Genomic DNA, 13,533 nt, shown 5'->3' with positions numbered 1-13,533 from the left:
CAAGGTTGCCCTCCTAAGAGGAACAGAAGGGTGTATCAGTAAACTTCCTAATACTGACTAGGAAATTCCCATGTTGAATGTGACAAATCTGGTGGGTTGAAACTGCAGTGAGATTAGGTATTAAGTTTTACAGACTTGGGGCCTCAACCCAAGTGACACCACTTTGGGCCCATGGTTTCTCCCTAACAATTCCCTCTTTTGATCAGACTCTCAGCTCAGCTGAGAGATGGGATCCTTAGCTACAGCTCTGTATTTCTCAAAGCTTCTGTTGCTCCTTTGCATGGTGTTCCCAGGTCACGACGGTTTTCCTTAATCTCTGAGATCGCCACAGTTATAGCTTCGGGTTCACAATTTTTTTTTTTTTAATAAAAAAAAGATTTTATTTTATTTTATTTTTTATTTTTTAAATATGAGATTTATTGTCAAATTGGTTCACAATTTTTAGATTGGTTGTCTTCTTTATTCCTTTCGTGACGCTCCAAGTCTCAGAGAAATCATTTGCTGTGGGTTAGCAGCTGCAAAAATGCATTTAAAGCTTTTGAGAGCATTTAATATACCAGGGAGATTCTTATGATTACTACAAATAGGGTAATTTCCAACGTTTGGAGTACACCTCGAAGCCGTGGTCCCCGAGACCCAAACCAAAAACCAAGTAAGTCAAAGAAAGACCCTGCTGAAGGAGCCGCTCTTTCGGTCAAGTGGCTTGCTCGGTGATTATGTAATCGAGGTTCAACTTCCCCAGAAGTGTTCATCCAGGTGCAGAAGATGGTGTTGGCCAGATACCTCCTTGCTCAGCTAGAAGAGAGTCAAGGGCTATCTTATTATCAAGAACTACTTTGGCCAAAGATAAAAACAGAGAGAGAGGCAAAGCATAAGAGACTCTTTAATACAGAGAATAACCTGAGGGTTGGGGGTGGGGTGTTGGGTGTTGGGGATTGGCTAAATGGGTGATGGGCATTAAGGAGGTCACTTGTTGGGATGAGCACTGGGTATTGTATGTAAGTCACGAATCACTGGGTTCTACTCCTGAAACCAATACTACACTATATGTTAACTTGAATTTAAGTAAAATAAATAAATATGGTATTAAAAAAAAAAAAGAACTACTTTGGCCAGAAAGTCCTAGAGGATTTCTGTTGGGTAGCTATTGAACTTCAGCAGCAGATTTTGCAATAATTTTAAGAGTTGAGGAGTTCCTGTAGCCTCAGTTACCTGTATCCCTAACCAGAGAAGCAGGCTCAGGCCAAAAGGAGTGAATCCTGAATCACAGGGGCCTCCTGGTAGGTCCTTTTTGACACACGATGTAAATTTAGGGGAGTTGACCAATGAGACGTCTTATTGTGCTTGTGATAAGTTAGGAGCATGGTTTGATTTTCTCTGAGCCTGAAATAAAAGCTTGCTCTGAACTTCCGGGTTACCCCAGACATAGAGATGAGGGCATTCTCTTTCCAGGACAATGTCAGAGTAAAAGAAAGGAAGAGAAGGAGAACGTTCTCACGTTTAAAGTGAGAAGCCTTGATCCGCTGTCTTGGGCAGAACGAGTCTACTGTGGCATCGGCCACTTGTCTTCTTTGCCCTTTGACTCGAGGTCTCCAGAGTCTGTGCAGGACCAGGTATCAGGGGATGCCTTTTTCAGCCGTGGGAGGTGTACCCGAGGCTTAATACCCTCTGGTTTTGCAGCAGCGTCCATGGTCGGGGCACTTGGTGAGGTCTCTTCCAATGGGGCTCGAGAGCTGTCTTCCACGGCTCGCGTTTCCAGAATACCCACTCATCAGGCTCTAGACTGTGACCCACAGGATCCTCTGAATTGGGATCTGGGAAGGCTTTGGTGATAGGCTTGAGTATAAGACAGTAGAGACTGATACTAGCATGCAGAAGGTTGTACAGTGATAGGATTTCAAGAAGTTGACAAGGTTTTCCTTATGGTTCATATGATCTGCCCAGTGAACTGGGTGCCTTGATCACTGGAGATTATAGAAGATACACCCCAAGTGAAAAACACATTTTTGAACACATTTTGAACACATGTTCTTTGCCATTGTGAGGGCATCGGCAATGCGGCAGGGAAAGGCTTTAACCCATCTGGGAAACCAGAGCAGATTGGTAACTCATAGTAGGTGGAAACTGAATGAAGGTCAGGTGCAGGTGTTCAAAGTGTCCAGAGGGAGAAGGCCTGAGGCCTCTGGGAACACAGACTGTTTTTGTCTTTCCACCAATGTCTATAATTTGAGTCATTTTATTTTATTTTTAAGTTTATTTTGAGAGAGAGCGCAAGAGAGAGAGCGAGCGAGTGCACACGAGCAGGGGAGGAGCGGAGAAAGAGAATCCCAAGCTGACTTCTGTCCGTCAGCACAGAGCCCGACACAGTGCTCTAACTTTGAGACATCAAAAAGTCCTTCATTCTCCCAAGCTATTTAAAAAAATGAAGACACATTTTGTGTTAAGACGTCACGTCAACCTATTTGACTTCAAGTAAACCCAGGCAGAATAAAAGTTTTAATTTTAATGCTGATAACTAGAGACAGGTCTGTTTTAATTAAACCAACAACTGAGTATTTTCCCAGATTACGTGAACTCGAAAAAACATTTGGATTGACTTCCATCTGTCTGAGAGTTTTAGAATGCCGAATCCTTGCAGGCACTCGTCCAACTAGAGCTCTTTGACAAATTAATTTTAGCAATACTACCGGAGGTAGAAAAATCTCACATTTGTAATATGAATAGGTATGGACACACACACACACACACATACACACGCAGATGCAAGGACCCTATAGTTACTAATATTTGTGGAGAAGATTTTTAAGATTTGTATTTGTTCCTGGAATTGATTTTAAGGAAGAGGTGCTAAAGTTTGGGTACAAGAGCCCTTTTAGCAGTTTGTATTTTTAAAAGGCCTCCCCCACCCTCTTTTTTTTTTTTTTTTCTTCAGTCTCAGGTGATTGTGGGCTGTGTTTACATTTCAAAGTCCTGATGAGATGTGTCGCTTTAAGGGACAGAGAAAGAATGCAAGTTCCTCCAGAAGGACTTTGGTTTCCTAAAGCCGATAGTTTTACAACCTGTTTAAGATAATGAGGGGAAGTTTGGGGACTGGAAAAGGAATAGGTGAACTTTGAATTGCCTCTAGTTTTGTAAAGATTTGTAAGATAAGGACAGTTGCTTTCGTTCCTCAAATAATTGGGTCGTAACTTAAATGATATCACCGGTTGATCCACCAACCCAAGTACACTATTCTCAATTTGCTTTTTTCCCTCTGGGTACATAGTTCTAATTTTAAATATTTCTGGAAATACCAAATAATCCCCCTTTTGGTGCAAGACGGTCCACAAAGAGGGTGCAAAGGATATTAATGGCCCAAGATGCAGAGTTACTCCCAATGAGAGCCAAAACACAGAAACACAACCCCAAAGTCTCAGGCAGGCAGAAAGCCAAGCCCAGCTCTGGGGAGTGGAGAGGAGCAGGAAGGCAGCTGGGACACAAAGGATCAATAACCAGTGGGTCTGGATTTGGAAAGGAAGGGACAACGTGACAACCAGACATTAGAGACAGATTCAGAAGAGGTGATTCTGGTAAGAATTTCCACCCTCTGTTGGCTTCTGCCAGTTCTTCCAGGATCCCGTCTGCGGGCTCTGCTATCACCATAGCTTCCCCTTGGCTGTTTACCAGAAAATCTTTCAGTTTCATCAACTCTGGGAGGGGCCCATATGGCAGCCCATCTTGGAAGGCAGATGTGGGGGTGTCTGTAAGGCCATTAACTTGGACGACTTTTGTTTACAGTTCTGTAGTCCTTTCCAAGTGGGGAAACACTTCAGACAGAGGGTTACTACACTGGCCCTGAGCAGGAAGTTGTGTCAGTCTTCAGGCTTTTGTTTTAGGTGCCTCTTACATTTATAATTTTTCATTAGCTGTTAATGAAACTAATTTGGAATCTTGAAACCTTTTGGAGGCTTTGTTTGCTAGTTAAAACAGGTATCCTATTTGGTTTAATTTGGGAATTTCTGTTTTCAAGGGTACTTCTTTTCTTTCTTCTTTCTTTCTTTCTTTCTCTTTCTTTCTTTCTTTTTTTTTTTTTTCTTAAGTAGGCTTCACCTCCAGCACAGAGCCCAATGCGGGACTTGAACTCATGACCCTGAGATCAAGACCTGAGCTGAGATCAAGATTGGACGCTTAACTGACTGAGTTACTCAGGTGGCCCTCAATAGTGGCTCAGTAGGACCCTAGCTGCAAATGGAGTTAACTCTCCCATTTTTGTACAGCCATATCCAGCCACAAATTGGGGGCAACCCCACTTTTCTCTGGTCTTATTTTGGGGCCTCCAGCCTGAAGGTTACCAAGCCAAATTCCTCAGGACACAAAACAAGCACAGTAAGATTCTGCTGTTTTTGCTAGATATCTACCACTTCTGGGACTATCATTTTTAGACATAAAATAATCAGGTGTGCTGGAAGGTTGAACGCTTGTCTTTAGACTTGAAGAATCCCATTAGCTAAGACTTTGCGTTTCTCAGAGCCAAACTGGTACCCAAAAAAGGACATGCAGTGATTTTGAGGACTGTGTGTGTTTTACGGTTTACCTTGTTGCATGAAGTTCTCTTGAGGTTGGTGGGTGACCTGACCTGTTCCGTGACCAACTTATCCTATCACAGGAGTCTTCTGGAGATGGCAAGTGCTCTAACAGTCTTTAAATGCTCAACCTGTGCGCACAGATTTTTGTGGCTTTTTGGCCTGAGATCCCCACTAACAAGCCTTTATCTATATTAAACAAGACAAACAAATGTGCATCTTAATGCATTGGCAGCAACCAAGAGATGTTACAAGTATCCTGGCCACAAGATGGCCCTGTACGTACTACCACCAATTCCCTTGGAAACTTGCTGAAGTTTTCCATTAGGGGACTTACGATCTGAAAGGCTAGGGGCTTGCTCTGGGCAGACCCTCTGCCAGCTCAGTTGGGCTCTGGGCAAATATGGCAGGCAACTTGGGCTGCCAGCCCAAGCTGATCTGCCCTGTAAAGGAAAGCTGATTATCTCAGGAGCCCAGCACAAAAAGAGCAGAGCTCAGAACCAGGAGGAACTCAACCAACAGGCAGTGAGAAAGGCAGTGAACCCAAACGGTTCACGGGTACCACATCTGTGTTTCTCATGGCTTCCGAATGCTGCTGGAAGTTCGTCTTGGATCCCACTACTGCCACCAAATCTGTTAAATAAGAAAAATTCAACAAAATACATTTTAAAGATCTAATTGGCTTTCTTAATCGATTCATGAATAGGGCAGTACCTGGCTAGCAAGTAGAGAAGAGCTCCAAAGGTTACAGAAAAGGAAAGGCTTGTGAAGGTAGAGAGGAAGTGGGGAAAAAGGAAATTGTTAGCAAAGAATCTGTTGTTTTAGGCAAGGTTGCCTTCCTCAAGGGAACAGAAGGGTCCATCAGTAAATTTCCTAATGCTGACCAGGAAATTCCCATGCTGATTGGTTAAGTTACATTCCTGGGGGGTTGAAAATGCAGTTAGGTTAGGGATTGAGTGTTGGTTTTCTGACTTGGGGCCTTAATCTAAATGCCACCATTTTGGGCCTGTAGTTTTCTTTTTAACATTTCCAGTAATAGTTCTTGTCTTAAAAAGTTGGTTTTTTCTGGTGTTGCTATAGCCATTCCAGTCCTCTTGTGGATTACTATTTGCATGGCAAATATTTCCAACCTTTTACTTTCAACCTGTTTGTGTCTTTGAAACTAAAGCAACTCTAGTAGACAACATGTTGTTGGATCCTGCTTTTTGAAAAAATTTTTAACATTTATTTTTGAGAGACAGAGTGAGACAGAGCACGAGTGGGGGAGGGATAGGGGGGTACAGAATCCAAAGCAGGCTCCAGGCTCTGAGCTGTCAGCACAGAGCCCAGTGCAGGGCTTGAACTCACAAGACCACGAGATCATGACCTGAGCTGAAGTCAGACACTTAACCAACTGAGCCACCCAGGTGCCCTAGATCCTACTTTTAAAAATCCAGTTTGACAATCTCTGCATTTTGATTGGAATTAATTTATTCATATGTAATTATTAATATAGGTGGATATATGAATGCCACTTAGCTATTTGTTTTCTATGTCTCATGTCTTTGTTCCTCTGGTCAGCTTTTACTGCTTCTTGTGTGTGTGTGTGTGTGTGTGTGTGTGTGTGTACACGTGTGTATACCACTATAATCCCTAAGTTGATTTTTAACTGTGTCTTTTTTTGAGTTATTTTCTTAGTGGTTGTCTAGAGATTACAATGTGTATCTCTAATTTATTATAGTGTACTTCAGCTTAGTACTGAAAATTCTGGTAAAATATAGCAACTTTACTATATATAGCTCCATTTCCTTATTCATCCCTTTTGCTATTACTGTCATATACATCAGTATGTCATAACCCCAATAATACATGTTATAATTGCTAGTTTAAACACTGTTTTTTAAAAAATTAAGAAAAGAGGAAAATATAAAGTGTTTTCTTTTTTGTTATGTGTTTATCATTCCAGGGATCATCACTCCTTTTGGTGAACTTCAGTTACTGTCTGTCGTTGTCTTCCATTAGCCTAAGGCCTTCCTTTAGTATTTGCGTATTTCTTCTTGTAGTATTTCCTGTAGGACAACTCTGCCAGCCCTAATTCTTTTTTTTTTTTTTTTTTTTCCTTTAAATCTGGGAATGTCTCTAACTTGCCCCTGTTTTTTTGAAAGATAGTTTTGCTGGGTATAAAATCCTGGCTTGCTGAGAATTCTTTGAGCACTTCAAGGACCTCATTTCAGTGGCTAGGACTTTTAGTTTCTGCTGAGTAGTTGGTTACTGTCATTCCCCTATATATGGTGAGCTGGTTTGCTCTTGCTGTTTTTAGAACTATCCCTTTGAACTGGTTTTCAATAGGTTAACTATGATGTATCTAAGCGCAGATCCCTCTGTGGTTATTCTAGAGGCCCACAGGGTTAGAACTGTAAATGAATGTCTTTCAACACATTCAGGCAGTTTTGAGCCCTTAATTTTTCACATATTTTTTCTGCCTTTTCTTTCCTCTCCTCCTAGAACCCCCATTTCACATATGCTGGTACACCCTGTCCAGATTTTTTTACTTTTACATTTTTAGTTTGGCTTCCTGATGGTTACCCTGTGTCTACCTAACTTAGCTGCCAGCTGAGGATTTGGAAGTCATGCCAGACCCACTGGAGGCCCTCGGGCCCCCACCCTCGGTGTTTCTGTACGCATCAGGAGCTGTGCTCACAGCTCTCCCAGGCCTCAACTTTGCTGTGGCTTTTGCTTGCGGCTGGGCTTCCAGAATTTCCCGTGCACATTTGCAGGTTTCTGGTAGCCAGGGACATGCTGAGCACTTACCTCGTCCTCCCTCCCATGGCACTCTCACTTTCAGAGTCTCCCCATTAAGTTTCTGGCTAGTCTGCTTCCTGCCCAACTGAGACCTCAGGCTAGCAAGCCTCGGGTTTTTCCCATTCCTCACCAGGTTTGCCACTTTTAGCTGACAAAAAACCCTACAGCTCTCCCCCTCCACCCCAAACCAAAGATGGTCAAGTATGTCCCATTCAGAGTGGAGCCCTGATCTGGTAAAACAGCTTCCCTTACCAACAGACAGACAGTGGGGATGGGGGAGAGCCCCAGGGGAGAGGGCTGCGGGCCTCCACTGCTCTTACTTGAAGAAGTTATAGTGGTTTTTCCCAAGAGTAATTGCTTTTTAATTCATCTGCCTTTGGTCAATTTCCAGAGTCTTGAAACGTTTTTAATACTTTTTCCAAGTTTTAGGCTTTTTTATGTTTTGCAGACTGCCTGTCCTCTTCACACTGGGAGAGGCCGGAGCTCCCCCCAAAGCACTGCCCTTTTGTCTGCACTGAGGGCCTTCACCTGGAGTCCACCAGGGGGCACTTAGGGGCCTGAGGGTTTCCAGACACTGATTTGGGGGCAAAGTGAAACAGACCCTGTGCCGAGGCTGCCTCCACTGGCACTCCTCTTCCGCAGGCTGCGTTCAGCACCTCAGCCTTAGAGCACAGGGGAGAGACACCAAGAAGCAGAACATTGCAGGGAGAAGCTTCAAAAAGGATGAAGGGATCAGGAACCTCCCCCAAGTCCTGTTCTTCTCCAGGGGCTAACTAGAATTTGCAGGGTCCTTTGGGGGCCTGGCTGGCTCAGTCAGTAGAGCACGTGACTACTGATCTTCGGGTTGTGAGTTTGAGCCCCATGTTGGGCAGAGTTTATTTTAAAAAGTTTTCAGGGTTCTTGACTGCACGGGTACTGCCTCCTGTCTGTCCTGCCTCCTTCTCAGGGTGGGCAGAGCAAAGTGAGCTCATGCCTAGGAGAGTTCCTTGCAAACTTCAAATCGCTACACAGTTTTAAGATGCCATTATATGTAATGTGACAAGGAGACTCAGTGCAGGGAAAGTGGCTTTCTCAGCTAGTCAGTAGCAGAACGGAACTTAAACCCAAGTCTACTAAGAGCCCACTACTCTGTCCTCATCGGAATAGCAGGCCATAATCAGGCAGACTCACAGAGACATGTTTCCCCAGCAAAATTGGGTTTAGCTGCATATTAGAGAGCTTTAGTTGACCTTAAAAGGAAAGTTAAATAGAAATTAACTTTCGGGGTCCCTGGGTGGCTCAGTCGGAAGACGTCTGACTCTTGATTTCAGCTCAGGTCATGATCCCAGGGTCATGGGATTGAGCCCCGTGTCAGGCTCCACACTTAAGGTTTTCTCTCTCTCTCCCTCTGCCCTTCTCCCCTGTGCACTCTGTCTCTCTCTCTCTTGAAAGAAAGGAAAAGAAAAGAAAAGAAAAGAAAAGAAAAGAAAAAAAAAAGAAAAGAAAAGAAAAAAGGGAGGAAGGAAGGAAGGAAGGATGGAAGGAAGGAAGAAAAAAATACACATTAACTTTCTATGACTAGTTTTGGAGAACAAATGACACTTCTGGAAATTGTACAGGTTGAATTTCCACAATGGCTCCGATCAAGAAAGCCTCAGCGCCTCCACACCTTTCAGCTTTGTTGCAAGGATTTCCTCTTTCTGTGGGGCTTGGTCGCAAGGAAAGCCTACCATCAGGTTTTGTTGCAGGAACAAATTGATTGCTCTAGTCTGAGATTTGGCAAGCGAGAGAAATGCTGAGTCAATGTGACTAAACATCTGGACACACCCAAGTCACCACCGAATAGACATCATTTTAGGCAAACGTGTTTAAACACCTAATGGAACAGCCCCCCGTTCTTTTTCTTCTGTTACTGATGTTACGTGCTATGCGGCCTTCCCATTTCTTTGCTAAGGTGTGAACCAGCAAAAAATGCTGGTTCCCAGGACTGTCGGAAAACTACCACAAACTGGTTTAGAAGACATAGGTGTCCTGTCAGTCGGGTTTTCTCTTTTTTTGTAAGTGCCTGACACTTACGCTTTGATGGCTGGGGTATCCGCTTCATAGATGGCTCTCTCAAATAAACATTTTGCCGGCCCCGCCCCTAGTGAAAGCGCCAGCCCCTCTCTCCCCTCCTGGCTCCCCAGGCTCCTCTGTTTTAGAGATCTTGGTTGGGTTAGATAACTGACCATTTGGGCTACTTGTTTTTTCTCTTCCGACTTTAAATTCCTGTTTTTGTTTTAAATTCATCAATAAAGAGTGAGCCCAGCCTAACCCTGGATCCCCTCCCGCCCTAATAAAAAGCAGAACCCCAGACCCGGTTCTCTCTCTCTCTCTCTCTAACTGTAATCTTGCCGGGTGGCCCCAGGTGTACCATGCAATTTCCAGGTCCTATAAAAATAATAAACCCTGTGTTTGGTTCTCCAGTTTCCTGACTTATTGCTGAAGGGACTCTTGCAATCATAATAACCGTGGGACTGAGACAAAGGCAAGTGTCTCCCAGAGATGAACAGAGTAAGGCCAGAGAATGCTGACCTTTAGTTTGCAGAAAATCCTCAAATGCTTGGCTTATAAGGCTTAAGAAAGTCAACTCACAGTATCATCCACCTTAACTTTTAGCCTTGCCCTAAATCCCCAAATCCCCAATCAAACCAGAGGCATGAATTCTACAAAAACAGCCCTTCTGTGCAAATCTCCCAGGGAAGAAAAACAGACTTACGTACGGGGGTGTGTAAGTTAACACACTAGTTGGGGCAGATTTGAAAATCCCCCTGCACTCACTTGCTCTAATTCCTGCGAATGAACTCAAAGGACTGGTTCACCTGCTAGGTAGAAAGAGCAATTTTAGGAAAAACCAGGAGACCACGTATTCAAAAGCCAGAGGAGCAAGCAGGTGACATACTCAGGGAAACTAAATTAAAACATAGACTATGCGGAGACCAGGAGTTCCCGAGGGAAACAAAATCTCCACAACCGACCAAAAGTGGAGGGACCAGGAACATCAGGTAGAAAAGTAATGCATTCAACGCGCACAGTTCCATGGGGCCTCCTAAGAGACACGGTGACCTTCAAGAGAGCCTACACGACCCTGGATGAGGTCTAGTTGTGGGGGACAACCAACTCTGTAAAACAAACTCCATTTCGCTGTAAAGTCCAGTGGATTTCAGGAAGGCAGGGCCCGACATAACCCTGAGAGCTGACCTAACTTCTCTGACGGATGAGTCCCACGGAGACAGACCGTTGCCATCAGAAGAGGCCCCCGGCAGTGGCTGTTGCTGTCTGCTGTCTCTGGCGGCCTCCGGGAACCGTGGTGACATGGTGGCACTGCCGTAGGACTCGAGACCCAGCTCTCTGCCGTGTGCCAGGCTACAAGGCTATCGCTCTAGCAAAACTCTCCACGCTGGTCTCTTCCTGTTGCCAGGTTTCCCTTCCCGGTCGCTCATTCCAGTCTGCACACACGCGCGCGCGCACACACACACACACACACACACACACATCTGTAAAGCTTTCTCCTTTCTTTGGGGCATCTGGGTGGCTCAGTCGGTTAAGCGGCCAACTTTGGCTCAGGTCACATCTTGTGGTTCGTGGGTTCGAGCCCTGCATCAGGCTCTGTGCTGACAGCTCGGAGCCTGGAGCCTACTTTAGATTCTGTCTCCCTCGCTCTCTGCCCCTCCCCCACTCGTGCATACTCTCTCTCAAAAATAAACTTAAAAAAAAAAGCTCTCTCCTTTCTTCAAAACACAAACCTCTCCTGGACTCCATATTCTTGTCCCTTCTCCCCTCTACAGTACAAATCTCCACAGGAATTTTCTGTACTATTTCAACGTCTTCTCCCCCACCTTTCCCCTGAACCCACCCCAGGTAGGCCTACTTGGCATCACTCAAGACGACGTCGCTCTCCTCGCCAACGACCTTTGTAGGGCGGGGGCACTTGTGACGTCTTCTCCCATGTGAAATGGGCGCCGTTACTGGAACATTCCTGCTTCTGCCAGCCCCTCACAGACCCCCAGGAGAGAAATGATAATTGTTGAGTTTGGGAAGCATGGACAGCCTGGCCGCTGCCTCCCCCCTGAGAAGACTCACCTGCCCTCAGAGCACACGGTCTGTAGTTCCTCATACTTCCGTGACTTGCAGTGGGCCCACAACAGTGGCACTGCTGTCCCTTGGAAGCTGATCGGGAACGCAGAATGTCAGGGGCGCTTGGGTGGCACAAGTGTCTGACTCTGGATCTCGGCTCAGGTCATGATCTCACAGTTCCTGAGTTTGAGCCCCAGATCGAGCTGTGTTGATGGCGTGGAGCCTGCTTGGGATTCTGTCTCTCCTTCCCTCTGCCCCTCTCCTGCTTGTGCATACATGCATGCACTCTCTCTCAAAATAAGTAAATAAATTTAAAACCAAAAAAAAACAAAAGAAAAGAAATGCAGAATTTCAGGCTGCACCCCAGGCCCACTCAGCCAGGATCCACGTTTTAGTGCGATCGCAGGCGAGTCTGGCGAAGTCCAAGCTCGCCGACCCTCTAGCCCTCACGTTCTCTAATCGCACCTCTAATCGTCAACAAGACTGGCCTGCCACGTGCCTTATTCGTTTCTCGGTTGGCTCTGAAATTGGGAAACAGCGGCGGTATTCTCTGGCCCCCTCAAACTGCCTGGACCTCCCTGTTGCCGAAACCTGTGGTCGCTGCTCCGTCTGCCCTTAACCTGGCGGCTGCACCGGACACGGTTCTGCAAACACGTCCTTAACCCGGTCACCACGTGCCGCTCTCTCCCCGCGGCCGCTTCCTCGTCTTGGCCGAATCGTCCTCTTCCCCGCCCCCCGCCCCGGACTCCTCGTCGCGGGGCTCCGGGACCCAACCCTTGGTTCGCAGGCCCCGCCACTCAGTCCCGGGTCTCCTGGCCTCTCGCCTTTCTCTGTCATCCTCACGCTGACAACCCCCAAGCGTACGTCCGCGGCCCCTCCTCTGCCCTGGACCCAACGGCCTCAGCGACTGGACAGTCAGGTGGGAATGTGGGCACCTCCAAGTGAACGTGACCGAAGCCAGATCCTTAATTCGGCCCCGCCCCCCCACCGTTCTCGCAATCTTCTTCAGCTCAGGCAGTCGCCATGCCGGCTGGGCTCAGGCGCACGTCCCGAGCCACCTCAGCAAACCGTTAGGGTCTGACCACATCTCCCGCCTTCGCCGCTCCTACCTGGGTCCAGGCCGCCAGCTCCCCCGGGGAGCACCGGGGTGACAATTTCCTATTCGGTCTCCCTTCCTCCACCGGCCCCCTAGCCGCACGCCACCCTGCCTGCTCCCCACTCAGCAGTTAGAATGGTCTTCTGGAAACAAGAAGGATCGCGTGACTCCTCTCCCCCAGCCCTTCACTGGCTTCCTAGTTCACTCGCTGGGCCCTGGCTGCTTGCTGGGGCCGCGGGTTCGGGGTGCTCCCCCCCTTAGCCCACACCAGCCTCCCTGCCGTCTTTGGAACCTACGGGGACACACCGCTGCCCCCAGGGCTCACACGCGTGTGTGTCCCCTCATTCAGGCGTCCGCTCCAGCGTCTTGTCAGCACAGGCCTTCTCTGACCACGTGGTCCGAAAGGACGCCTCCCTCTCACCCCTCCTCACCCTCCCTCAGCTGCCATTTGCTCTGTCACTGGGCGCTCGACGTTACGCATTCCACACTGGTCACAAAGGTCCTTCCTCAAGGGTGCGGGAGTGCCAGGGCACGTTCTGTTTGCTGCTGAGTCATCACCTCCCACCACGGCATCACTGCCTTCCGCCTGAACGCTGCTTCTCCCCGCCCTGTCTGTCCGCGAACAACCAGCACAGGGGTCCCTGCTCATGCCCTGCTCCCAACGGGAATTCGTTAAATTAAGCACACGGGGTGAACAATTCACTTTCTCCCTCTAGAAAAACCACACCGCCACCGCAGAATCATTGGTAGGTATATAAACAGGAGCTTCGGGAGAACCCAGACAACACTCGGGAGGAAGGCACTTTCAGGGAAACGGCACAAAACAATAGCACCGGGCTCTGTGATAACCCTACTTTGAACGATCCGAAAAGAACGTGTTGGTCACACCATGGTAACTTTTGGCCTAGAAAGGTCATATCTCTGCAAGTCCAGAAGAGAAATCTTAAGTAAATACCTTTCAAAGGATGCAAGAATAAATGCATGTCAGGAGCCTTCTGA

The sequence above is a fragment of the Panthera tigris genome, chromosome C1, assembly GCF_018350195.1.
Source record: "Panthera tigris isolate Pti1 chromosome C1, P.tigris_Pti1_mat1.1, whole genome shotgun sequence".
Lineage (NCBI taxonomy): Eukaryota > Metazoa > Chordata > Mammalia > Carnivora > Felidae > Panthera > Panthera tigris.
Note: the sequence above shows the minus strand (reverse complement) of the source record.